General features: G+C 47.0%; 1 long non-coding RNA gene across 4 annotated transcripts; it reads right to left on the bottom strand.

Moving 5' to 3' along the window:
- Positions 1–26: 26 nt before the first annotated feature.
- Positions 27–27,973, bottom strand: LOC149874400 (uncharacterized). Of its 4 annotated transcripts, none has more exons than XR_016439935.1 (5): positions 27,776–27,973; positions 13,701–13,770; positions 4,106–4,234; positions 2,499–2,611; positions 27–1,862 (listed from the first exon to the last, which is right to left on the bottom strand). It is a non-coding gene; the product is annotated as an uncharacterized LOC149874400 (long non-coding RNA). The 4 variants fall into 4 exon arrangements; XR_016439936.1 differs by having other exon boundaries at positions 27–1,423; XR_016439934.1 differs by lacking the exon at positions 27–1,862 and having other exon boundaries at positions 1,952–2,611.
- Between the last annotated feature and the right edge of the window lie 14 nt (positions 27,974–27,987).

Genomic DNA, 27,987 nt, shown 5'->3' with positions numbered 1-27,987 from the left:
CCTCTCCTGCCCCAGGACTGGGCTGCCTGTATGGAACTAGCATGCTTTCTTCCATAGGCAATTCACAAGAGGCTGACACTGCCTTCCTCAGAATTAAACAGTTCAGTTGCCCCTGGCTTATTTTTATATTTGGATTTATATTTGGAACAGACAGATGCCCTGCTCCTCTTCTCTTACACCAATGTGACCATATTGTCTTCAGTGAAGTCACTAAAAATTTATGCTAGCAAAAATGAAAGCAGAATCAGTTCCTGGTCAATCTCTGTGCTAAGTTTTAGACCAATTTCACCATTGTGTCAAAAAAGCTAGAATCTTATCATAAATCATCGTTTCATTCCTCTCTCCCATAATATGCCTTACAGTTGCACTTACAGTACCTTCACAGAATATTCTTTATGCCTACAGGAAACTAATCCTCATAGATAGTTAAAACCAAGTACTTTCTTGACTTCAGAGGCCAGGTTTATTTGAGAAGGTTTTTGAAAAGAGCAAGGGGCGGATTTGCTGCTTTGGTTTATTGACTAGATGGATTAGTTTGTCCATTATATGTATACATTTAGTTTTTGTTGCTAGGTACCCACCTGTAAGCCTAATTTTGTGTCAAGATGATTGGCTATATTTATATGAAATTTTTAATTATTTAACTGTAAAGCGTTCATCTGGTTTCTTTCAGTTTCTGCAGTTCCATAGATCAGAGGGAAGGAGGTAGCTGTGTTAGTGTGAAGTCAAGCAAAAAACAGGGCAGGGGGGCACCTTAGAAATTAAAGCATAGGAAGAAGTCAAGGATGGATTTAGAGCTAGCGTAAATATTCTATCATCATTGGCAATCCTTTATTTGAGGATGATCTCCACCACAGCTCATTCATGGGTCTTCAGGTGACTTAAGAATACAGTCCTTGAACCACTGACCCATCTGCAGGAGTTGTAGGTCTTTCTGCAGGGGAGGGTAGGCTGTAGGCCAGGATTTCTTTCTTTTTCCTTTCCCTTCCTTCCTTCTCTCTTCTCTGCTTTGAGAGCAAGACGCTTTACCTGAAAATGGGCTGCTGCTTAGCTGAAGTTTCGGCACTGTTGGAGTTGGTCAGCAGTCAGCCTCTCCCACTTCCTGATGTCAACTTCTATTGTCCTGAGCTATGCCTTCAATGTGTCCTTGTAGCACTTCCTCTGGCCACCACAAGATCTCAAGCCATTACTAAGCTGGGAGTAGAGTACTTCTTTGGGAGTCAAGGCTTGAGCATCCACACACAATGTCTGGTCCGACAAAGTAGATGCTTGAGGATCACTGGCTCCATGATGGTAACACGGGCTTCAACAAGGATGCTGGCATTTGTGTAGCAGTCTTCCTGTTTGATGTGGAGGACTTTCTGGAGGCACCACTGGTGATACTTCTCCAAGCTCTTGAGATGACAATGGTAGTTGGTAGTAGCTAAAGAGGAAAGTAGCCCAGTCAGGGAGCTCTGCAGACAGGCAAGGTGCTGCAGCTGCAGGTTTTCAGGGCAACTGGCCAATGAGGTAATTGGCCAGCACCTGCAGCCGGTCAGGTGACTGGATGCAGGCAGCTGGGGCGATGACACATCTTGCTCAATGCCAGTTCAGATAACAAATGGGTCTGTCTCCCATCCTCCATAAAGGACAGTCATAGTCATCTGGTTATAAAGAAACCTCGGGACCTTGGTGTACTTTTCAGGACATCCAAAATATGCAGCATGACAAGGTGAAGTGGCAGCCTGAGGAGTGGCAAGGGTTCCCTATGTACTGCATGATTTGGGAGGAACATTTAGGAGAGAAGTAGCGGGAATCAGGAGGGAGAGATGGAAGGAGTAGAGTTTTTTCTCCCTTTGTTGGCAGGAGCCAGGGATGAGCCTCTGGGAAAAGTAAACTGTGGTGGTTACTTAAGTCATTAATTAAGTTCTTTTGCATTATTTAGGTCTTCTATGGCCAATAAATTTTCTTCTGCAGTAAAGCCTAAAAAGACTTGGGAGGGTTTCCCTTCCTGGGCTGCTGAAACACCCTACCAGTTCATAGGGATTATACTAGATTACAGTATTTGTGTATTTGACACACATTTCCTATTGGTTATTGTCAGCACAGGTTTCAAGGGGACTGTGGTGCGGGTGGTAAGACACCCAGTTGACACCCAAAAGGTCATACGTTTGAGGCTATGGAGAAAAATTACTCATGGCATGGCCTGTCAAATTCCAACACATTTTCAAATACTGCTAAATAAATACCATTCAAGAAAGGAATGTAGGTTTTATTATACTACAGTTTTTTTCCACACTGTTCTTTCTGTAAGACACAGTAAGCAAAGGTTAGAGGATGAAATAACTCCAGCTGAACTGGACATAGGCACTACAAAATATGCCCATAATGGAACAACTTTACATTGCTAGGGGAAAGGGTCCTAGGTGATCTAACAATCATTCCCCCTCTGATTTATGTGCATTTCTGAAATTCTCCAGACAAATGTTTCAAGTAGCATTTCAAAAATCCTGCTGTACCTTCAGTTAAGAAGAGGGATTTTCAAGGTGCCAACCCAGATGCAGGTTTGATGAGATTTGAAGAAGTCATAATGCAAAGCTGAACATTCATGGATAATTAGTATCTTTTTTTCCTGGAAAAGATATTCCGGTTAAAAAAAGTTGAAACATTTTGTTCTGAGATTTTCAGCCAAAATGAACTATTAACATGTTTTAATTAAAACATTTCACTTCAGGTTGGCAAGCTAATATAGAAATAGTTAAAAAGTCTGCTTTCCCATGGAAAAATATCAACATTTGATGCTCTACAGAAAATAAAAAGTGGAGCAATTTTGATGCTACTCCAGGAATAATTTTTAGATCTGAGCTAGGCCTAATATAAATTTGCCTGGTATACAATATTTAATGGAAAAATTTTTCCCCCTAGGCAAGTCTTCAAAAGTAATGAAGATTTTTACCCAAGATTTGAGTAAACATAGTCAAACTGTTAATCAAACTTGTACAGTTTTCTCATCAAGAAAATTGCTATTCATAGTTCACACAAACAAATCATAGTGACAGACCATAATCTGCCAGGTAGTCAGCTGGAGATAGGCTAATATATACTTTGCATTCTGATCTCATATGGAGATTATATACTTCACAGCTAAAGCTGTTAGCTACCCTGAGCTTCTTATTATAAAATTATCAGGTGTCTAAATGCTAAGTACTCTATTAAACACAGGCATGGAGAGCAATTCTCATCTGATTCACTTTTATAGTATGTACATCACAATTTCTTTACTTAGGGCAGAATAAAAGTATAAAGGATTAGACTTGAATGTTTTTTCAAGCATTTTGATTGAATAAATGTTGATCACAAATTAAGACTCTTCTCATAGTTAGTCAATTTGCCTTTTATAGAAAGTTGTGTAAGACATACGAAAAAACAAAATGCAAAGAACACATGTTAAAAGAAATATCAAAACATTACATCCAAGGCTGTTGTTTTTATTCATTATTTATATTACAGTAGTATTCTGGGTCCTCAGTGGGGGAAGGGGGGGAGACACTAGACATGAGCAAATGAATGATGACTTAACTCATCGGCTGAACTATGAAAATGATTTAAAAAAATTATACTGTGTGAAAAGAGGGAATCTCTCTCTTTCTCTTGTAAATTGAAAAAAACCTTAATTATGGCTTTTGGCTGAACAAGAAGTTTAGGTCTTTTCCCCTGCCCCCCTCCTCACCTTTTAAAAACATTTTGGCAAATTTTGAAAAGAAGTCTTATTTAGAGTTGAAACATTAAAAGGCATCATTCTGAAAATGTTGACATTTTAATTACCTGCTTTTTAGCTGCTGAAGCTATTTATGAATTCTGAACTTGGCAGATTGCTTCGGTTAACCCCAAATGGTATTTTCAGCAAAAGAACAATTTGTTCAAAACAGTTCATCCAGCTTTAAATCAGGATCCTATTGTGGTGGACAATGTATATACAGAAAGAGAGGTAGTCTCTGCCACAGAGCATTTGCCATCTCTTGTTGTATGAGAAGGCACAGCAGGCGAAGAAAGCAGGAGAGCAGGAAGTTATTACCATCAACAGTTCAGAGAACTACATTAATTTCAACTAAGGACATGCCCATACCTCTCTCTCACTATGCCAGGGAGTGTCATGCTGAAACAGGCCGTGCTGGTCCAGAACTGGAAGGTGCATAGCTGCCTTTGCATGGCATCATGATTGGGCTTATTGGTGCAACCGGTCAGCTTTGATGTCCTTGGAACCCACACAAACAAATATGCTGTTTAGGATCATAAGATCATAGGAAAGTGGAGCAGGAAGGGACATCAACAAGGTCATCTAGTCGAGGCCCCTGTTCAAGACAGGATCATCCCTGACTAAAACATCCCAATCAAGTGTCTGTTGAACCTGCTGCGGTTTTCCATAATTTAGTTTGTGAAACAACGTAGTAAAACTAGGTACTGCCTCCTTGTGTGCAAGCTCATATTGGCTAGAGGGTGGCTAAGGTAGATAGAGCTAGCTCAAATTGGTTTTGTTATCACAAGATGAAAATGCTTACTCATCTTTCTGAAGTGTTTGGATCTATGGATGAAGAGTACTAAGTTTATTAATTACTACTGATTATTATTATTCTGTTTCATTATTTAGAGTTTTAGGGGAAAATACCTTTAGTTGCGAGAACAAAAATGTATAGGCATTTGGGGTTAGCATTTAAGGATGTGAATACAGGTGAGTCTAACAACACCAAAAATATCCTATAGTTCTACAAACACCTGCCCACGGTTATCTTCACTCCTGTGACTTCATTACCATAGGCTTTCCAATGTGCTGAAGTGTTTTCCAGGGTGATAAAACACCTAAGAAAGCTTGATCTGCTCCACATAAGACATTATGATACAAAGAATCTTTCAAATGCATCTTTATACTTGGATTCTAATTCTTGATGTAAATGTGCCCCCTGGCGGCTGTAGAATTTTTATTCCACCCCCAGCTCACAGGAGTTGTTCTTCAATTTTGCTCTGGTCTACAACATGTCAGAGGTGCATCTACACTAGACGTTTACTGTAGATCAGACAAATTAGCTGTGCAGTAAACATCTTGCATTTACATGTGCAGCTCTATTAGGCTGCAGGAAACTAATGAACCCTGCAGCAGAGTAGTACTTGTAAAGACAAGTACTTGTAAATACAAGTACTACTTTGCTGAGGAGGTTTTTTTACCTTGCATCACTGCATGTGTAGATGCTGATGTGGCTGCCTGGGGCACGTAGGTACTTCATTGTGGGGGCTGCCTGCTGACTAGCCTTGCACTGGACCTCTGTGCCCCAGCCAGCCCTTCTGCAGCACATTGAACTGGGTCCGAGCAGCCCCAGGCTGGCAGGCTCACCCCTTGGGCCCCCCGCCAGCGCAGGCCTGCTCCACCCTGGCTCAACATGCTGCAGTTCTAGGCACATGTGTAAGCTGTGTGCTTAGGAGCAATAAACTCTGATGTAATATGTGCTGGAGTTTATTGCTGCATTCTAATAGCATGTGTAGACATACCAGCTAAGTCAAATTATTAAAAACACAAGGTTTCATAACAGTATACTGCTGTATGACAATTGGTAAAGACATAACTATATCCTACCAGCAGGCACTGGAAGTTGGAGAGCATGGTCAACTGCAGCAGCATCCAGTGCCCTTTGGATTTGCTGGGTATGGCCATCAACAGTGAGTTTGGTTCAGTGCCATAGCATCTGGACTTGATCTCCTGAGCCCATCACTGCCACAGCTGAATCTGGTGCTGCCACTGTGGCAGCCCTCAACCCATGGTCCAGATCAAGGAAAGGAGCTCTATGGTCCAGATCTGGCCTAGAGTCCATGGTGAGTTCGACACTCCTGATTTATAGGATAACGGAAATGTGTTCTATTAGAGAGCCCACAAGGTCTAATAAAACGAAAAACCTTTAAAAAGCTTGTAGTATTGTCAAGAATGTGAAGAAGTATTCAGTTCTACTTCTTGTAGTCCACCACAGCAAAGAGGTAAGTAAACACATTCCAGCCATAGGTCTCCTGTGTATTAGAAAAGTTTTTAACCCATGTAATTAATTTATTTTTATTCATTCTAATGATGCAAGATTAAACTGCTAAGTGCTTGCATATCACCTAAGTCAGCTTACATTAAATTTAGTGATTTGTTGAAGCAGGTTTTACTGGTTTAACCTTTGCTTAGAACAGTTTGAGTGCATCTCTATCACCACTGGTGTGTACATATATCCAATTGGCTCAGTTTAATCTGTGTAACATTCTGTATTGACAAGGCCTAGTGTAGGACTATCATTAACATGAGTATAAAATACATTATCAGGATGAGTCTTATGAAACTCAACTAAGTGTAGTCATGACCCAGGTTGTTGTGGGCTGTAAAAAAAGGTCATGCTATTAAAAATCAGCTGGTTGCTTCATACACAGCTGGCATATGCCTAGGGTGACCATCAGGGTGACCATCATGGCACAGACTAATAGGCAAAATATCCTGAACAACTTGTAAAGAGTGATCTGCTCCAGGATTGCATTGATTTAACTAAATTAATATCAGCTGCAGTTGCTTAGGGCCAAGTCTGTGCATGGATCCTAATTTTAGAGTGGTGAACTACCAAGTCTATTTGGTCCCAGCAGAGCCAGCCTTAGGGATGGGCAACATGGGCTACTGCCCAGTGTGCTGTAGTCAGGGGGCACTAAACACACATGGGTTAGCAGCCTGTGCTCACAGAAGTGCTCTCCACCCTTCCTCCCCTGCCCCGGCCTGCCCCAACCCGCCCTAGTAGATCCCTGCCCCAGGCAGGAGTGGTGACCAGCCCAGTCCGCCCTCTGCCTCCAGCCGCTGCTCAGGAGGAGCTGGGTTGGACATGTGTGGGCCTGCCTGGTGCACCATGCTGCTCTGCCTCCCCGCTGGACTGCACCCCGCCTGCCTCTGCCTTTGCCTCTTCCTGCAGCCGTACCACTGACTTCAGATGGGAGAAGGGTACCAAAATACAAGTTGACCCAGGGTGCCATTTTCCCTAAGACCAGCTCTGAGTACCAGGCTTAGCTAAATAATTGGGTTTGGCTAAACCAGCTTTAACCACGTGTATTTAAAAATAAGAGACTGTCCACCTGCAGACCTACATTAAAATAAATAAAAGTTGTTCTCATTCACACCATTTGGGTTTTTTTTTTCGGTATCCACTTGTATGTTGACAGGTCCTATATTGACCCTAAAAGGACAATTTGGGTGTGTGGAGTGGTAGGGGAATTATTGTAATGGAGTCTTGTGGCCAGGAAGACTTGAGAGGTTGTTATAGTCACAACGGGAATGGATTGCAGGGTCACTGCATCCACTCTGTGCTGGTTTTATCAGCTCAAGGTAGCTGCAAAATCCCTTAGGTCTCTACCAGGGAATATTCCTGGTGCAGGGGCTCTTCCTGGTTGACACAGAGGCAGCAATTGTAATTTTGTTCTTAGTCCTTGGAGGAGTCTTCAGTGCTATTGGCCTTTCAGAGGTGTTCCAGGCTCAGCAGAAGGTACGACTGGGACATTACCACACCATTAATATTCTGCTTCTCCCTCCAGAGTCCTGCCCTGGGATCCATGCTGATTTCCTGAAAGCCTGGCCCAGTTCATGCCACCAGTGTAAAGAGACAGACTAGAACAGGGGCAGGCAATTATTTTGGCTGGAAGGCCGCTTAATGAGTTTTGGTGAGATTTTGAGGGCCACAAGGGTAGCCCCACCCCCTGGTCCCCATCTTGGGACTGGAAGTCCCATCCCTAACCCCTGAACTTTGCCACTGGAAACCCCTACTATAACATATTTTAATTTTATTTAAAAAAATATTTTTGTCATGATTTGTGTTTGTGTAGTGTATATAGATGTGATTGCATAATAACTCAAAAATAAAGTCTTACTCTTGTAAATTGTGGGGGTGGGTGGGGGGGGTTGGGTGTGTGTATGTGTATGGTAGGGGTGGCGGGTGTATGTGTGGGGAGGTTGGTGACAGGGTTTGGTTGTATGTATGGGGGGCAATACGGTATGTTGGGGGTGTATATGTGGGGGAATTTGGGGGGCAGGGTGTGGCTGTGTGGAGCTTGTGGGGTGTGGGGAAGGGTGGGGGGGTATGGAAACCCTCCATGGTGTACAGCACCTACCACCAGCAGCAGTAGGCAGTGGTGCTTGGGTTGCTCATGCCTGGCACATCCCCAGTGCACCACTGGAGGAAGCCCACACAAGGGAGCCAGCTGCCTTCACCACTCCTTGCTGTGCAGGTCCTGGGATTCTGCCAGAAGTGGAAAGGAGATCTGCCTCCTGCTTTCCAGCAGAGTCATGGCCTGCATGGCAGGGAGTGATGAAGGCAGCTAGCTCCATCATGTAGGCTTCTCCTGGTGGCACTGAGCTTCATGTGTGCCACACAAAGTCCCACACCATAGAAGTGGTCCATCTGGGCTGCACTCCTTGATGCCGTGTGCAGCACTGGCTGGAACCACACACTGGCGGGCAGCAGCACCTGCATGGGCCATGAGCTCCCCAAGCACCCCTACCTGTTGCTGCAGCCAGCGAGGGCTGTGTGCCATGGGTGGGGAATGTGTGTGTGGGGGGCCACAGCCCCTACCCTCCCTCATGCCCACACCCTGCCCACCCAAGCTCTGCTCTCCTGCTGCCCCCCTGGGTGCAGACTCCATGCTGCCACCAGCCCCAGCCACATGCTCCACACTCCCACACAGCTGCAGTTCCCCCCCGAACCCGCTGCTTCCCTACCTGCTGCCTGGAGTAAGTGGGATGCCAGGGAAGCCAAACAGGTCCTCTGGTGGCTGCAGCAGTGGCAGCAGCAGCCCTGCCCAGAAGCTGCGTGCTGGCTGGGCCATGCCCTTCGGTGCACAAGGGTGAGAGCGAGGCTGGCAGGCTGGATTGGATACAATTAGTTGGTGGGCACCTGCGGGCTGGATGAAATTGCCTGACAGGCTGGATATGGCCTGTAGGCTGTATTTTGCCTGTCCCTGCACTATAAGGAAGGAGCGCCCCCATGGAAGTCTAAAAAATGCTTTGGTATCACATAGAACTCCAGACCTAGGAATTCCCATGGGGAATGACTGGTCTAAAGTGGCATCAGCATTCATGCCCCAACTTTCAGCAAATCTTTAAGGAAGTGGAGTTATGCACACAAAATGGAATCTTCTCGATGAACGTGGTACTCAAATGTGAACCAAAATGTTTTCTAAACACCTGAGCAAAATGGTGGTAAGCACAATGCAAGGCAGTGTACTAGAAGAATACATTTCATAGCAGTAAATAAATACACTTTGGGCATGTCTACACGTGCAGTTATGGCACCTGAATAAACTAAGGAGCTTATTGCTCTGGAGTTAATTGCTTATCGGTGTGCTGTTTGAATGTGAGCCTGGGAGGAATTAACTCCAGAGCAATGACCTCCAGAGTTTATTCATGCACAACATGAGAAGCTGGGTTGGAGCAGCCCCAACTAGCATGGGATCCAAGGGAACAGGCTGCCAGCCCAGGGCTGCTCCGACCAAGCTCAATGGGCTGTGGAGGGGCTGGCTGGGGCACAAGAGAGCTTCAGTGGGGGCTAGCCAGCAAGCAGCCCCTGCGCTGAAACACCCTCATGCCTCAGCCAGCTAGGGCAGCTTCTACATGTGTGCTGCTGCAAAACTTTTTATTCTGCAGCAGGATAGTATTTGTATTTACAAGTACTATTCTGCTGCAGAGTAAATTAGTTTACTTCACCCTAATAGGGGTACATGTGTAGATGCCAAGATGTTTACTGTGCTGCTAGTTAGTTAACTGCACAGTAAACATCTCATGTAGACATACTTTTTAGAAGTCACCTGTCAAAACCTGATATTAATTTTTTCTTTTGCCTGGAAGTATCACGGGCACTGTGCAAGATCTGGACCAATATTTTGGCACTGATACCCAAGGGGTGGAAGGGTGGGGAGTTGCAACCCTCACCCCCCGCTGCTGGCTGGCTACAAAACACCCCTCCAGCTCCCATGGGACGCTCCACCCACCCTACAAGTCTGAGTTCACCAGCTGTGCCTGTACCCTAGATGCCTTCCTTAGATCAAAGGGTTGCAACATGTCTGGTTGCATCTACACAACAATTAATGTGCATGAATAAACTGCAGAACAATTTGCTTTGCAATAAACTACTCCCAGGTGCAGCATCTACATGTGTGCTCAGGATAGCAGTTTAGGCCAGTGGTTCTCAACCTTTTTTGAACCAGGACCCATTTGTAAACTTTGATGGCCAGTCCTGACTCAGCAAATAGTTTAAGTATAAATCAACTCCCTACCCTTGCTGGTGCTCCTCACTCCCAACCTGCTGTCCCTCACTCATAGGCCCCAACCCCCCATGTGTGGGGCAGAGGGTGGGTGTGCGTGACATGGGGAGCCCCAAGTAGCCTCTTGCAGGCTGGAACTCTATCAGCTTGCAAAGGAAAAACCATGGTTTCCTACATTTTTTTCCTTTAAAGGAGAATCAATTTTTAAAGTTTGTTGATCCATTTTAAAAGTTTGTTCGTGGCTCTTTCATACATTCTTGTGATCCACTTTTGGGGCATGACCCATAGGTTGAGAAACAGGTTTAAGCCATGGGTGCTCCTGCCCTGCTCTGCCTCCCTGCAGCAGTCAGGCTCTGGGTGCAGCTGACTGGGTGTTAGTCCCCAGCTGCCAGGGGCACAAGGGTCAGCCCTGGGCTCTGGCTGGCAGTGGCAGTGTGGCTTAGAGTCCTGGGGGCAGCCCTGGGCTGGCAGGGGCCACAGGGGTCAGGCCAGGACAGTGAGTGGCTGCATCAGGCAGTGGAGGAGCTGGCTGGGCCATGAGGCTCCTGTAGCTGCTGAGCCACATGTTTAGGCAGGGCTATATGTGTGGCCTCCTGCTGGGTAGGCTGACCGGGAACAATTTACTACTGGGTCAGCATCTACATGTGTATTGCTGCACAGTAAATAACTTCACAGTAAGATAGTACTTGCATTTACAATTACTACCCTGCTGCAGATTTTATTAATTTTCTGTGGCTTAATAGCCCTACACATGTAGACACAGGATGTTTACTGTGGAGTTAATTAGTCTACTCCACAGTAAATGTCTCATGTAGATGCTCCCAGTAGCTGCCATTTTTATTCCAACCCAGGCTATTGAGCCTAGTCCGACCCTCTTGCTACAATCCTGCTTCCTGGTACCTCCCTTTCAACTATCCTTAATTTTAACTTGTCATTTCCTATCTTACATCTCTTCACAGAAGCTCAGTTACTGGCAGTGCTTCCTTTTGGGCTTCTGTCTCCTTTACTATTCCAGTTTCTAAACTGCCTCTTCATGACCACTTGCAACAAGTTCTGCTCCACCTGATCAACTAATCCACCTGCTCTTTTAGTATGGAGCAGAGATGAGAGGGGATTGAATAGCAACTTTCAATGGTTACAGAGAGGATAGAGCTAGACTAGTGGTTTTCAACTTGTGGTCCACAGACCTCTGGGGCAGAGATGCTGTGTGGGGGGTGGGGAGGGGAGGGCTGAGGTCCCTGGCCCCCCTCAGGAAGAGGACTGTCACTTGAAATGCATATAACTTTCCACATGTCCATTATCTTAGCTCCTCCCCACCCCCCCCGAAAAAATAAAAGTCAGTGCCTATGCCCTGGGGGGGCCACAGACTATGTCTAAGCAGTCCAGGAAAGATGACTGATTAATCAAAAGTATGTGAATACAGATACTTAAAATTCAAAAGTGTCTGCACTGCCATTTGAAATTTCCAAAGGGGTCTGCAGCTCCATTTGAAATGTTTTAGGGGTCTCCAAATGAAAAATGGTTGAAAACTACTGAGTTAGAATACTTTCATTGGTGGCAGATGACAGAAAAAGAAGCAATGGTCTCAAGATGGAGCAAGGGAAGTTTAAGTTACATATTAGGAAAAACTTTCTCACTAGGAGGATAGTAAAGCACTAAAACAGGTTACCCAGAGAGGTTGTGACATCTCTATCCTTGGAGGTTTTTAAGAACCAGCTAGAGCAGGGGTGGGCAAAATGCAGCCTGTGGGCCAGATGTGGCCCACCAGGCCATTCTATCTGACCCACAGGGCCCCTAAAAAATTTAGAAAATTCTTATTTATCTGCCCCTGGCTGCCTGCCATGTGGCCCTTGATGGCTTGCCAAAACTCAGTAAGTGGCCCTCTGCCTGAAATAATTGCCTGCCCCTGAGCTAGACAAAGCCTTTGGCTGGGAAGATTTAGTTGGGGATGGTTCTGCTTTGAGCAGGGGGTTGGATTAGCTGACATCCTGATGCCCCTTCCAACCCTAATTTTCTATGAGAACCCTCTCTGACCTTCAGGATACACTTCTGACTTGGCCTCCCCATTGACTTGTTCAGCTTCCAGTTTCCTGCTGTCATTTTCTGCTTGTCACTCCTGGCAAGCGTCCACCCTTCCCCTTTAGCTATGACCCAGTCTCCCCTGCCTCCAACCCCAGACTCTCCCTGTCCTTCTTCATTGGAGCTGGTCCAGGAATCTGCTGTACACTGGGCCTTTAACTCTGAGGTGAAGTCAACCCCTGAGGGGTTCCAGGCTGGGAAAACTGCAGTTAATTTGATACATATAATTGTATTGGGAAGTGTAGTCAATCAGCATGAGTCTTACCACCCTCAATATTCTGAGGCAAAGACATTGGCTTGGCCCCTCATATAGGTTACTGCAAAAAGTGGCTCTCTTCTCCCTGAATCCAAAGAGTCTGCTTTAACCTGTCACAGGACTGCTATTTCTGTGTACGAACAAAAAAAGAGGGACAGAAGATACCTGCGCCAGCAAGGTTACAGTTGTGGGCAAGAAAATCTGACCACTACTGTGATCTCCAAAATGCAAGCACTAAATTAGCTTTACAAAATTGTTCAGTGGAAAAATACCCTCCTCCAGTCTTACAGAAAGTCACACAAATGCAGTGTTTACTTAAGCAGAGATTAAATTGTGTACATACCCAGAGGCGCTTTTATAATGAATTCATTTATTACTTAAGATCCATTTTCAGTGCAGCGCATTGAGAAATAGCCATAGGTTTTCTTATTTGTGGTAATAGAAATTCTGAAGTTAAATGCAAAGAAAACAGATCCTTACACAGATTAATTCAGAGATCAGCATGACAGAACAAAGAGCAATGGTTTCAAGTTGCAGTAAGGTAAGGTTAAGTTAGATATTAGGAGAAACTTTCTCACTAGGAGGGTAATAAAACACTGGAACAGGTTACCCGGAGAGGTGGTGGAAGCTCCATCCTTGGAGGTTTTTAAGACCTGGCTAGACAAAGGTTTGGCTGGGATGATTTAGTTGGGGGTGGTGCTGCTCTGAACAGGGGGTTGGACTAGATCCCTCCTGATGTCTCTTCCAGCCCTCATTTTCTATGATTCTATGATTCTGCACTTTTGGTTGCCCAACTGGCTTCCAGTCCTACAGCCCAGAAACTAAAACCTGCCAAGATATCCCCAAACTGAATAATTATAGGTAACAGTGATACTCTGGGTTTTACATTTAATGCAACTGACCAAATATTGGATAAGCGAAGGTGCTGACTGAACCTGAACAGTATAGGGATTAAAACTATGGATGTATTTACATCAATGGGTGCAGATAATACTTTTCCAAATAATTCCTGCAAGTAATTTTCTAAAGTTTCGTAGTAAAATTGACCTCTTTATCAGCACCAGCATAAAGATACTGCAGGCTGAATTCTTCCTTCAGTCACATCTATGCGACCCCATTGTTCTTGTTCAAGACTTCACTCTGGTCTGAAAATTTGAAAAAAAACAAAATAAAACAAAACAACAAAAGCTAAAAATAAACAGCACTCCCCCCACCAACAATAGTCGGATTAAAAAGCCCCATAGTTTGTTATTCAAGCACTTTTTCTGACCAGCTCTGAGGAAGGAGAGGTTACATAGTGGATATGTCTACACATGCATTTGATCTGGCTTAAGTTTACTCTGCTGTAGGCTACTCTGGGGGGAGTGCTTATGGGCAGGCACCTTTAGGGAGCAGATTTGCTGGTCTTTGCACCAGGTTTCCTGCAGCCCTGCAATGAGGCCCTACTGCCACTGGGGGGAGCTCCAGGCTCCCCATGGGTGCTAGCCCGGAGACTGGCGGAGACAGCTGACTCCTAGCCCCAGGGGGCTGCCCCAGCATCAGGGAGCTCCTGGCCCTGGCTCCCCAATCAGGGGCAGGGGACTTGGAAAAAGTTACAGGGGAGGGGCAAGTCCCAGCCCCCTGCCCCAATCTGTCAGTGGGGCAGCTAGCAGCGAGCTCACTGCTAGCTGCTCCACTGGTAATCGGGCCAGGGGGCTGGGACCTATCCCACCCCTGCAGCTCTTTCCAATCACCATGCCTCAATCACCTCACTGGGGCATAGGGATGGGACCCGTCACTGACCATGATGGGTCCCAGCCCCTGCCCAGCGTACCAGAGGATGGGCAGCTTGTTACCTGCTCAGCTCTGCAAGCCTGGAGCTGGGGAGCGAACAGGTTGGGGGGCTTGTTTTCTGACCAGCTGAGTGTGGAGCTAAGCCAGGAACAATCTCTTCAGCCCGTTCCCCACCCAGCTCTGTGCTCATGGAACTGGTCAGGGAACAGACTCCTCTGCCCCCACCAGCAGGGAGCTCCTAGCAACAACTCCACAACCATGAGGCCTGTGCTGGGAGACTCTTATCTCCCAAAGCCAGCTCCGCAATTGTGGAGCCAGTGCTGGGAGATCCTTGTTTCCCAGTGCCAGCTCCATGACTGGGGGCAGTGCTGGGAGAATCTTATCTCCCAGTACCGGCTCCATGGTTGTGGAGCAGGTGCTGCGAGATAAAGGTCTCCCAGCCCTCTGCTCCCCAATCACGATCTCGGACTGGGGTCTTGGAGCTCCCTGCTGCCAGGGTGTGGGGATGTAGTCCCCACCTGGACTCCTGTGGTGGACCCTGCCCCAGCTGCAGGGCGCTATTTCCTGCCCCATGGTGGATGGCTGACCAGGAGCAGATTTTGCTCCCAGTCAGGTGTCTTCTACATGGGTGCTACTGTGCCATTACTAATCTCAAGTAAATTCTCTACTTGCATTTGCAGGTAGCAAATTTACTTGGGATTAGGGAGGTTTAGTGTATAGTAAGCACATGTAGACGCACATGCTTACTTTGCAGTAAACTATACTAATGTGCAGTTAAGTATCTCATGTAGACATGCCCAGATAGAACAGAAGGCAGGATTTAGTCTTAAAATAGGAAATTTAATTACGTTGATCATGTGTAATTTGTAATAGAATGAGGCTTTCTTTGCTGTAATGGCTCTCCTGATTTGACAGAAATAATAATAAAAGCTTAGGACCTGATCTTATAAACACATACATGAATGTTTTAGTATAGTGGAGCCTTATTTCTGTCATAGCTATTTAAGTTAGGGACTACATGGGGGAGTGACAACATGGTGAATACGTGGAGGATACATATCTGATGTATGCAAAATTGTTGCATTTAAACTACCACTTTTCAGAGCAGAACCACAGTTTAAGCTAATAAGCTCTACTAATTTTTTCTCTTCATAGGCTAGTCACTGCAATATTCATTTCCATCAATTGCACTATATTCAGTCTCAACATGAAATAAAGAAAATTGAACGGTTCTATAAAGACTGGTGCCAACAATATTAATAAAGTGAAAAATCATTACAAATACTCCACCAATCTCTCTAAGAAGCGTCTCTTCTATGGTTGAATTGATGTAGGGGAGAAAGAGGAATTGAATTCATAGTCTGTCATCCTAAGAATGCTGTACCAGCAGCATTCCAGATGAGATGAGAGATGTCTGATGATGAACAGCATGTTGTTCCCTGAAGGTTACGTCCTACAGTCTGCTGTCCATGAAGAAGTTGAACATCATTCCATAATATTCACCAGCTACCTTTACACATTTTGTTAAAGGTGACATTTGGCTTATTATACTTACACTCTCCTCACCTTATCATAATGTCTGAATAAAATTAGTTTTCTTAAAATAACTCTTACTTTCAACTCTCCCCACACCCCCACAACCAAAATGGATTGTAACTCCAAAACTATGTGGATGTGATAGTGGCCACTGCTTTCCTGTGATGCGTTCTGTTCTTTTACAGGACAGAACTTCAGTTTTATGTATTTGCTCTAACACACAGCATGGGTCAAAACTCAGCTGGGTTAAATCTGCTCAGATCAACTGACTTCAAAGGAACTATCCCTCATTTCTCTAGCCGAAAAGCCAGGCTGGTCCAGGCTACTCTGTCTTCATGGATAAGCTCCAGCTTCTACTACATTTCAAATACTATAACAATAGTTCAATTTTCATAATCTCTTAGTACATTCCCATGCTAACAGCATAGCAAAAGGTTCTTGTATAATTGCTACACAAACACGCAGGGAGTCAGTAGTGTGACTAAGGGTGGACAAGGATGGCACCAGCCCTGAGTGCTGACTTAGAGGAAGCACCAGACTAGGAGCCCTCTGAGAAGCCTTTGCCATCACAACATCTCATCTTCCCCACCATTTTACAGATCAGGAACGGAGGCAAGGTATAGATCCACAGCGGGAATTAGGTGCCAACATTTAGGTGTTACAGAGACCCTTCCAATCCCTGGTCAGGTGCTGCCTAGATTAACAAGTGCCTGAAGTACCTAGGCATCCAAGTTTCCTACAGCCTGGTGCTACTGAGCTGACTTGAACCCTATCTCACAGCAAATTTTGGCAGTATTCTCATAGCGTTCCCTGTCTACCTGTTTGACCTGTGAGGCCCAATCCAGCAGATGCTTTCACAGCATGCCTATTGAATCAAGACTCACTCAAAAGATATTTACATTTCAGCACATCATATGGGGTGGTGTTCCCATTTCTTCCAAAAGCTCAGCCAGTTTGAATCTCTAATATCCTCAATTTGGAGCAAAGACTTGAAGTCAATGGGCCAGAAGAGTGCTCAGACCCCAGGCTATTAACTATTTTGGGGTAGATCTCTTTTAGTCTGTGACTTAGAGCTGTTCCGCTTTGTACAAAATCAAGAATCACTGTCTTACATTTTCTGGTTTTATGAATATTTAAATTATAAAGCAAAACATTTTCAACAGGTTATTAGGGCATCCTTGTAGAGGCCCTGAATTTGTTCTCCTGCTCCAAGTCAAAACAGAGTGATGATCTGGGAGAAAGCAGGTTTTTCACTTCCAAGGAGAGTGCTCTAATCACTGGACTATTGAATATAAAGGGCGAGGCAGTTGCTCTACCCCTAAAAAGAAGGCATCTAACTCCAAACTCAGCTTGGTACTCAAGTCCCTCTCCTTGGCACTTCCTTCTGCCTAGCATAGGTTGCTCCCCTGTTAGCATGTTGGTGTTTGAAAATCCCATTCATAGGTATCACAGTCTCTCTCTGCACTGTACAGAGACCCCAGGCTCTTGATCTGGGTCTCAGACTTCCAGTGGGTGGCAATGCACTAGAAGTTAGGTACCACAATGCCTTATGTTGCAAAGGTTCTCACTCTTAGGATTTTACTCAAGTCATATATAAGGTTTGTGGCAACACAGGGGTGGATCCAGGGCAGCGGGTATACTGGTGCACTTGCTTCCCCCTTTGATTTTTGTTCTGCCCAAAGTTTAAAACCACCTGCCTGGGGGTGGCAACAGCATTTCTAGTCAGTCAGTGCTGAGGGAGTCACTTGACTTTGTGGCTCATTATAATCTAACTCATCCCTTCTAAATGCTTCATGCCACAGGTGTTAACCACCTGCTCTTCTGTTTATTACTCTTGATGTTTCGCCCAGAAAGCTATCCTTTGTTCTGCAATTCTGCTGTCTGTTAGCTGCTCCTGGCAGTGAAGCTCCTATTTCATAGCCTTGTCGATTGTTTTTAACTCATTTCAATGAAGTTATATTTGTTTTTGCTTCAATCTTAAACTAAATAATACAGACCTAGGCCCCTGGCATCTTAGCAAAGCCTCTAATTTATTTTTAACTGGAGAAAAATATGTGTTGTTTTATATGTGATGACTCACTTCACCATCTGCACCCTGCTTTTCACAACTCTGGGTCTGTCCACAGCGGAACGGGACATCGACACAAGGTCTCACCGAGGCAGAGAGCTCATCCTGGAACATTCTTGTTCTCCTGCCCAGACATTTCCTTCCTTCTAGAGACTCCTGTTGCATGTTTCTTTTCACTTACATATTTTTAAGTAGGAAGAACATGAAAAATTGTGGCAAACAGAGGAATCTAGACTGACGAGACGGTGTAGGAAGTTACAGGATACCACAGCACACATTGCTTATGAATGTCCAAGCCCATTTCTAGACCACAAAACTTTTTTGCCCAGTAGCAGTGCCCTCTAACACACTACCCTGCTCTCTGCATACTAAGAGAAATACCTTCCCAATGAGGAGGAGTGCAGCTACATGTGTGTGGTGCCAAGGGTGAGTTTATTAACACTTAAATGATACAGCTAATTAGTTTACTGGATACGCACAGCTATGCTGCTTCCACTGGAAGGTGGAGAGCAATATAGCACTTTCAAAAGTGCTGCAAGTGGGCAGGACAAATCAGTAGCCTAGAAGGCCTGCTCTGACTTTGATCTTCTGGCTCCACCAGCTCCTGACCCTAGCCCTTCCCTTGATGGCCTACCCTCTAGACCACACTGTCTATGACCCAGTCCTTAGCTTTAGCCCTGGTTTTAGGGCACATTATTTTTTACTGTCAGATGATGTGCAGTGTAATTTCTGCCTACAGGGCAAGAAAGAAGAAAAAATGCAAATACCGTCTAGGCTATAACTAAGGAGGAATGCAGTTGGGTGATTAATTACTGTGACACTGTCAGACTTAAGAGGTATCATACCGATAATCAAGTAGCAAAGAAAATGCTATTGCTTAGATCCTGTTCAGGTGAATTATGACAGCAGATGGTAACATTTGCCAGGCACAGGCTGGAACAACACAGCTCCAGTCCAACATGGTGGTTTCCATGGCACATCAGCAGTGAGGAGAAGGAAGCTGACAGTTGTGTCTATACTGCTGCCACTTTTGTGCTGCAGCTGGGGTGCTGTTAGCTGTGCCCATACTGCAGCTTGGGGAGGCTAGGAGGCAGGATGGAGAAACAGCAGTGGCAAGGACACAGCTGGAAGTGGCCTGGCCCCAGCATGGGTGCAGGCATAGGCAAAGTCCTGTTTCTCTGCAGGCCAAGTGACTCTACAGACTCTATCGGTACCTATACACATGTCAGACACCTGCTCCAATGCATTCGAGTTACATGTCCAAACCCTGCTCTGATTAACAGTCTGCTGGAGCATGCTAATTAGCATGCTTCAGCAGCCTTGGTGCCACGTGTATTCAGTGTCCCCGCTCATCAAACAAGCTTTAGTTAAAGATCGCTGTCACCATTTTGAAGCATGGGACGGTGAATACATGAGACGCTGCAAGTGCTTTAACTAGAGTGGCTCCCAAGAGCCACTCCAATTAAAGTGCCTCCCACCCTATGTTGCTAACCCTGGCATTATGAGTTACCGGTTTCCCTCGCTTTATGCAGGTTCTGTGTGTGTGAATTCGCTCTTTTGCGATGACCCTTTTTATACCAAAAATTTGTTACATGTGGCATAAATTCACTTTTAGGTGATAGGTATGGTGGAAGCCCGCTACTCAGGGCAGCCAGTGGTCATGCTTCTGGAGCTGCAGCCGCCCCAGGAGCAGCACGACACCATGTGTATCCTGCCACCAGGCAGGCAGGGGGTGCGGCACAGCCCAGAGACACTGCTCCCGGAGCAGCTGCTCCTGTGTACAAAGTGCAGCACGCAGTGGCAGCCACGTGTCAGTTGTTGATGAGTACCAAAATCGTCTTGTAAAAGTGGTAGAAATGGGGGGGTCAGTACAGTCAAGGTCTTGGAACATATCCCTATTTGTAACATTGTACAGTTGATTCCCTTTATGCAAATTTGAGTTATGCGCTGTTTTCCAGGAACACATGTACAGCATAAAGTGAGGGAAACTTGTAATTAATTTTCAGGTCAAAATATGCGTCCTGATCTCTGCAAGCATCACTGTCCTTTGTCATAGTTTCATAGCTTCAATAGTTTCGAGGGTCAGAAGGGACCTGAGCAGATCATCTAGTCCGACCCCCTGCCATGGCAGGAAAGAGTACTGGGGTCAAATGACCCCAGCAAGATGTTCATCTAACCTCCTCTTAAACACCCCCAGGGTAGGAGCCTGCGCCACTTCTCTTGGAAGCTGGTTCCAGACCCTAGCCGCCCTGACCGTGAAGTAGCGCCTCCTGATATCTAGCCTAAACCTACCCTCTGCCAGCTTGTGACTGTTATTCCTGGTCACTCCTGGCAGTGCTTGGGGGAACACTGACTCCCCCAGTGCCTGCTGATCCCCCCTGACTAGTTTATAACAGGCCACGAGATCCCCCCTCAGCCTTCTCTTCTGGAGGCTGAACAGGTTCAGGTCCCTCAGCCTCTCCTCATAGGGCCTGCCCTGCTGCCCCCTGATCATAGGGCCCTCCTCTGGACCCTCTCCATGCTGTCCACATCCCCCGTGAAGTGCGGCACCCAGAACTGGACGCAGTACTCCAGCTGCGGCCTGACCAATGCCGCATAGAGGGGGAGGATCACCTCTTTGGACCTGCTCGTGATGCATCTGTGGATGCATGACAAGGTGCGGTTGGCCTTCCTGACTGCCTCCCCACACTGCCGGCCCATGTTCATCTTGGAGTCAATGATGACCCCAAGATCCTTTTCTGCCTCTGTGCTGACAAGAGGGGAGTTCCCTAACCTGTAGGTATGGTGCCGGTTGTTCCTCCTGAGGTGCATCACCTTGCACTTGTCTGTGTTGAAACCCATCCTGTTCTCATCTGCCCACCCTTGTAACCTGCCGAGGTCTAATTGTAGCCTGTTGCATCCTTCCAATGTGCCCACGTCCCCCCACATCTTAGTGTCATCAGCAAATTTGAACAGGGTGCTTTTTACCCCCTCATCCAAATTGCTGATGAAGATGTTGAACAGTGCAGGCCCGAGGACCGAGCCCTGCGGATCCCCACTGCCCACATCCCTCCAGGCTGAAAATGACCCATCCACCACCACCCTCTGGGTGCGGCCCTCCAGCCAGCTGGCGACCCATTTGACTGTGTGGGTGTCTACACCACAGCCCCCCAATTTCTTAATGAGAACGGGGTGAGAGACAGTGTCAAAAGCCTTCCGGATGTCCACTGCTACCCCTGCATCTAATGATCTGGTGATCTGATCGTAAAAGGCCACCAGGTTGGTCTGACAGGACCTGCCACTGATGAACCCATGTTGGTTGCCCCTAAGCATGAAGTCCCCAGCTGGCCCCTCCTGGATGTGTGCCAGCATAATTTTCTCAAACAGCTTGCCTAGGATCGAGGTAAGACTAACCGGCCTATAGTTTCCCGGGTCCTCCTTCCTGCCTTTTTTGAAGATGCAAACCATGTTGGCCCTGTGGCAGAAAGTCACTTTGGTTTCTCCCCAAAATCTCTGCCCTGCAACAATGGGATCAAGATGGGCCAGCACAGAGGATTCACACCTCAGCCTGTTTCTTTAGGTAACCTGAGCTGACTGCATTCCTGAGGGAGGGGGGAAACCTGCTCCCTCTGCCCACCTGACTGGTACTTGGGAGAGGGTTTCTACCTGGTAGGCTGGAGTCTGCCCGGTAACAGGTGATGTATTACAAATTGGTTGGCTGATAGCCAACTGGGGCTGACCTCCACTGGACCAGGTGAATGAGGTCACAGGGGCTATATAAGTCGGGGGCGGGAAGGAGGGTCTCTCTCTTCGGCCATGAGGTGAAGCAGCAGCCAAGCAGGGGACACAGAGAAGCCTTACCATCTGAGACTATCTCTCTCTCACCCCAAAACTCACGAGCTAGAAACCGCTTGCTTATAGAGGGGAAATTCACCAGCCTCCGGAAGATGCTTGTGAGTAAGCTACTCAATCTGATTAGATATTTAGCTGGCAGTAACACAGATGCGTGATCAAAAGGCTACCTCAGCCACACTGTTTGCTCTTTAGGATTCCTAAGATATTGCTCAATCCTGTACCCTAGTTTACCCTACCCCTTGTAATCAATAAAGTTCTCCTTTTTGACTGGTGTGGGAGACTTATTGAGGGGTGGGTCTAAATTATGCCTAAGAGACCCCTTAGGTCTGCGTACTAAGGTAGACTTTACTTTTTGCCCCCTGACTTGGGGAAGTGCCCCAAGTGCCTGTACCGGGTCAAGTACCCGTCGGACTATTAGGCCTGTGTTTCCCCAAGGACACAGGGCTGAGACAGTCCCTTCTTGGGGTGGTGGCGGCTATGTTACCCCCAGACTAGTGAGTGTGCTCCGGGAGAGGGGTCGGCCGAGCATAAGGTGCCCCTAGGGAGGCATTCGGAGCCTGGAAGGTGGTCAGGCACAGGGAGGTGGGCGGCTCAACGCAGGAGCGCCCCCTACTAGCCTGCCACATGTGGTGGCAGTGGTGGGATCCGAATACCCTGCTGTTTTACAGGCATCATTTGGGAAGAGTAATAGAGTCACTGAAATCCCTTGAGCAAACATTTTCTAATTTGGCATCGGGTCGACTGGATAGTGTAGATAGCCTGGATGGCGGACCAGTACATCCAAATGACCATGCCTGAACTAAAAGAACGGGTGAAAGAGAGAGGCCTTCATGTAAAGAAAGGGCTAAAGAAGGAAGAGCTGATTAAACTCCTGAGCGACAATGACTCAGCCACAGAGCAACCTTCACGCACACCGACTCCTGACTCCTCCCCAGAATCACAGCGCTGGACACCAACTCCACAGCCCACCGAGGGATCACCCCCTACGGAGGAGCGCTGGAGGTACCAGATGCGGCTAGAAGCTGAAAAGCGGGAGCAAGAGAGCAAGCGCAAGTATGAGCTGGAGGTGAAAAAGATGGAGCTGGCGGAGAAGACAGCACAGCGCGAGGCGGAGGCCCAAGAGGCAAGGCTCAAGCGCAAGCATGAACTAGAGGTACTCTGTCTGCAGCCCAAACCGAACACCCCAGCCTTCTCTCGCTACCGAGTCGGAGACGATCCTGACGTGTTCCTCAGCATCTTTGAAAGGCAAGCCCAAGAGTGGAAGGTGCCTGAGGAAAAGTTCATGATGCACATGGCTCTTCTGGTAGAAGGGGACATGGCGGTGGTCCTGAACAGCCTGCCCTCGGATGCAGCTGATGACTATGATGCCTTTAAACAGGCTGTGTCTTCAAGGTTCAAGTTAGGACCGGATTATTTCCGAAAAAAATTCCAGAATATCTGCCCACAGCCCGAGAAGTCAATGACTGATTCTATGGCCCTGTTGTGGGATGCATTCATTAAATGGGCGGATGGAGCCAAGGCAGACACTAGAGAGAAGCTGCTCCATCTTATGGTGCTGGACCAATTTTACTACCGATGTCCAAGGGAGATTAAAACCCTAGTCAAGGACAGGGGCCCCAAAACTGGCCCTGAGGCCGCTGAAATTGCGGATCAGTTGTTGCTTAACCAGGAGGGGTCAGACAAGAAGCCTCCCTACTCTGGGCAGGAGTTGGATGGACTCAGACCTGCTTGAGAGCGCTCAGGCGGGGAAGTTCCTGAATGTGCTATTATGTTTGATATGTTTTATTGTTAGGATCAGTATTATGTGATATGTAATTTCTCTTTAGGGGTGAAAGGTGACCCCTCCAAACTAGCACGCTTGTCTCCATACCTCTGTGAAGCTATGGATCCAAGCTTTATAAAGAGGGGGGGAAGTGTGGCAGAAAGCCCAGATTTCTCCCAAAAATCTCTGCCCTGTGACAATGGGATCAAGATGGGCCAGCACAGAGGATTCACACCTCAGCCTGTTTCTTTAGGTAACCTGAGCTGGCTGCATTCCTGAGGGAGGGGGGAAACCTGCTCCCTCTGCCCACCTGACTGGTACCTGGGAGAGGGGTTTCTACCTGGTAGGCTGGAGTCTGCCCGGTAACAGGTGATGTATTACAAATTGGTTGGCTGATAGCCAACTGGGGCTGACCTCCACTGGACCAGGTGAATGAGGTCACAGGGGCTATATATGTTAGGTGTGGGGAAGGAGGCTCTCTCTTTGGCCATGAGGTGAAGCAGCAGCCATGCGGGGGACACAGAGGAGCTTTACCATCTAAAGTTGGCTCTCTCCCCCAAACTCATGAGCTAGAAACCGCCTGCTTTCAGAGGGGAATTGCACCAGCCTCTGGAAGATGCTTGTGAGTAAGCTACTTGAGATCTGCTTAGATATTTAGCTGGCAGTAACACAGATGCGTGATCAAAAGGCTACCTCAGCCACACTGTTTGCTCTTTAGGATTCCTAAGAAATTGCTCAGCCCTGTACCCTAGTTTACCCTACCCCTTGTAATCAATAAAGTTCTCCTTTTTGACTGGTGTGGGAGACTTATTGAGGGGTGGGTCTAAATTATGCCTAAGAGACCCCTTAGGTCTGCGAACTAAGGGAGACTTTACTTTTTGCCCCCTGACTTGGGGAAGTGCCCCAAGTGCCTGTACCGGGTCGAGTACCCATTGGACTATTAGGCCTGTGTTTCCCCGAGGACACAGGGCAGAGACAGTCCCTTCTCAGGGTGGTGGCGACTATGTTACCCCCAGACTAGCGAGTGTGCTCCGGGAGACGGGTCAGCCGAGCATAAGGTGCCCCTAGAGAGGCATTCGGAGCCTGGAAGGTGGTCGGGCACAGGGAGGTGGGTGGCTCAACGCAGGAGCGCTCCCTACTGGCCCACCACAGGCCCTCTTCCAGTCCTCCGGTACTTCACCAGAGCACCACGAGTGCTCGTAAAGCCGTGCCAAGGGACTTTCAATGACCTCGGCCAGTTCCTTTAGAACTCTAGGGTGGAGATCATCCGGGCCGGCTGACTTGAATATGTCCAACCCCTCCAGAAGCTCCCTAACTAAATCCTTGTTAACCTGTGGCCCAGGTGTGCCTCCCCCGGGGCCCGAGGGATGACCAGCAGGGAGGTGGATGTTCTGGTCCCTTCTTAGGAAGACGGAGGCAAAGAAATCGTTAAACATGTTAGCTTTGTCGTCTGGTGTGACGACCAAATTTCCCAACGCTTCCTGCAAGGGCCGCACTTTACCCGGGACCTTCTTTTTACCCCCTTTGTATTTAAAAAAGGACTTCTTATTGTCCTTAATCTGGGAAGCTAGTCCCAGTCCCATCTCTGCCTTGGCCTTCCTAACTACCCCCCTACATTCCTGAGCAACTACAGAATAGTCCTCCCTGGTGATGACCCCTTCTTTCCATTGGATGTAAGCCTCCTTTTTAGCAAGGAGACATTCCCGGATGCTTTTGGTGAGCCACAGAGGCTTGTGTGCTCTCCTGCTCCCTTTGATCCTCATTGGGATTACCTTCCTTTGGGCTTGGAGGATCATCTCCTTAAGGAGCGACCACTCTCCTTGGACACCTGGCTCCCCTCCCCTCCGGGACCTCAGCGCTTCTCCAACTATCCTCCTTAGCTCGTTGAAGTCTGCCCTCCTAAAATCTAGGGCCGCTGCCTTACTGCATGCCTTTGCCACCTTGCACTGGATGGTGAATTCCAGCAGGCGATGATTGCTGTCGCCCAGGTGGTCGAGCACCCGCAGCCCCCTCACCAGATCATCTTCTAGCAGGTTCTTGAGCAATCACGTACAGATCCAGAGAAGTCTCCTTTTTTTTCTCCCCTTTATAACTGTTCGCAAAACTCACTATCTGGCAGCTTACGCATTGACGGTATTGTAAGTTGCTCTTGTACTGCCTATAAAGATCTCAGCGCACTTAACCAACTGGTTAGTTAGGCCTAGTGCTATCTCTGCAGTAACACTCTACAACCTGACTGGAAGCATAATCCAAATCTAGCTAAAGTCAACAGACAGACTCATTGACCTCAAACAGGGGTTAAACCAGATTGCATAAGGAACAGAAACTGATTCTTGACCAAAAAAAGCAGGTGCCTCGGATAAGCAAGAGAGAGAAGGGATCATGGGATGTGGTAACCGAACAATCCTTAGTGTGGGGCACACACAGAGAGCCATATTCAGTCACTGCAGGACCTGAGTTACCTTTCCGTTTTGCAAAATGGTGCCTTATGATACGTGGTATTAGTTTTTCTGTGCACGGACCCCATTATAAATTCATATCATAAGTCTCTTTAGCCCTAATACTTTCTGTCCATCCAGTCCATTTACAGTTGGCCCCTCTATGTTTATTTCGCTACATGATTCTGAGATGCTGCCTCTGATCTCTTTTGATCCCTTAATAGGACTGCTCTCCTCCCTCATGTTAAGAGCAGCCTCCCAATTTAATATAATTTCTGAAATCCTTTCAGGGACTATCTCTGTCAAATCTTTAAATGGCACGGGTGTCAAGCATATGGCCTGCGGGCCTACCATTGGGTTCCCAGCTATGGAATACCACTGGGGAGGAGTGTCGGTGGTGAGGCGAGGGAGGGAAGGAGAGATGACTGCACTAATTGCCAGGGTTTGAATTACACTTGGGCTCTTGCAGGGGGTCTGCGGCCGTGGAAGCTGGAAGAAGCTGCTGCTACCGCTGCCTGAGCTGCTTAGAAAGGTGTGGGGTGGGCTGGGGGCTCTCATCTCTTGTAGGGTGGGGGGGTTTGGGGGCTCTCATCTCTTATGGCAGGGGCTCAGCTCCTCCTGAGCCCCCCTGTATTTCAAACCCTGCTAACCACCACCTTGCTGCTCACTCTGCCACCACTTCTGGACCCAGCTCTGGCCTGTGAGGCTCCTCACAGTCCACGAGGAACCCCATGATCCAGATTTGGCTTGGGGATGCAGGTGAGTTTGGCACCCCTGTGCTAAGACACATCAGAGGGACTAGTAAAGTCATGCATACCGTGTCATGGTCCAAATGAAACTGAGGCATACCTGCTGCACCAGCATCAATAATGGAACCACATTAGGGGAGCAGCATGGTTTACGGTGTCATTTGCTCTGGTATTTACAGATGTGATTTTTTTCCCAGAGAACTATGGATATATTAGTATTAATGGATAACAGGTTTTAAAAATCCATTCATGCCATTCTCCACTTTTAACTTCTGACTCTTCCAGAGAGGTGGAGGCCTAACATCTACAGGCTTTTACTTTCAAGTAAAAGGTAAAAGTAGGCTGTGTGCTAATTAACATGCATTTCTCATTATAACTATGCAACTTTCCCCCCATTCTACCTGCTGAACTAAAGGTTTATTTAACCTCTTTGGGAGTTAATAAAGTGAGTCAGTGTTGTGCTTGAATAGGTTTCAAGGCAAAACACACAGCACAGGCATTTGCTTCAGTAGACATAAGAGCCTGATTCTTAGAAAAACCAATCACCTTTAAGTCTACTGATAGAAGGCAGGGAAGAAAGTGGGGAGGAGAAGGGCAGGGGGTAAGAAATATCAGGTGCAATCTCCTGAACCTCCAGACACTTAAGTGTGATAACAACTCTGGCTGTGTAAGAATTCCTACTGAAGTCAATAAAGAATTGCTCATATAAGTAAACTCAACTGTACCCCCTTCTCTCACCCCCATTTTCCTATCCTTTTTTTTTTAAATGACCTTGTTTCTTTCTATTTAGTACCTCTGCATAGCTCATGACACACTGAATGAGTTAGTCTTTCATGAGTTAGTCATTTTTATGGTGAAGATCACTTTTTGGCACCCAGGATCTACTGTGCCCCCTCCCTGCACTGCCCCCTATCCCACTCCTGGCCCCCCACAACCCATGCCCTGCCCCACTGCCTCCTGGACAAGCTGCCAGGCTCTGACCCCACTCACCCAGTCCAGCCCGGGTGGCAGGGTGCGTGGCTCAGCCCAGCTACATGCATCCTCCAGCTCCCGATTGTGGGGCCTTTGACAGACTGAGATTGACTGTCAGAGGCTCCACGTTCGACCAGTCGATTGAGATTGCTGGTTGATGACCACTGGTCTATAAGGTGCCAGCCTGCTATGCCTTCTGCAAAACTAGTATGCAAGGAAAAGACCTTATA

The sequence above is a fragment of the Crocodylus siamensis genome, chromosome 1 (assembly GCF_052110815.1).
Source record: "Crocodylus siamensis isolate JL-2025a chromosome 1, ASM5211081v1, whole genome shotgun sequence".
NCBI classification, from domain to species: domain Eukaryota; kingdom Metazoa; phylum Chordata; order Crocodylia; family Crocodylidae; genus Crocodylus; species Crocodylus siamensis.
Note: the sequence above shows the minus strand (reverse complement) of the source record. Positions and strands in the feature narration are given on the sequence as shown.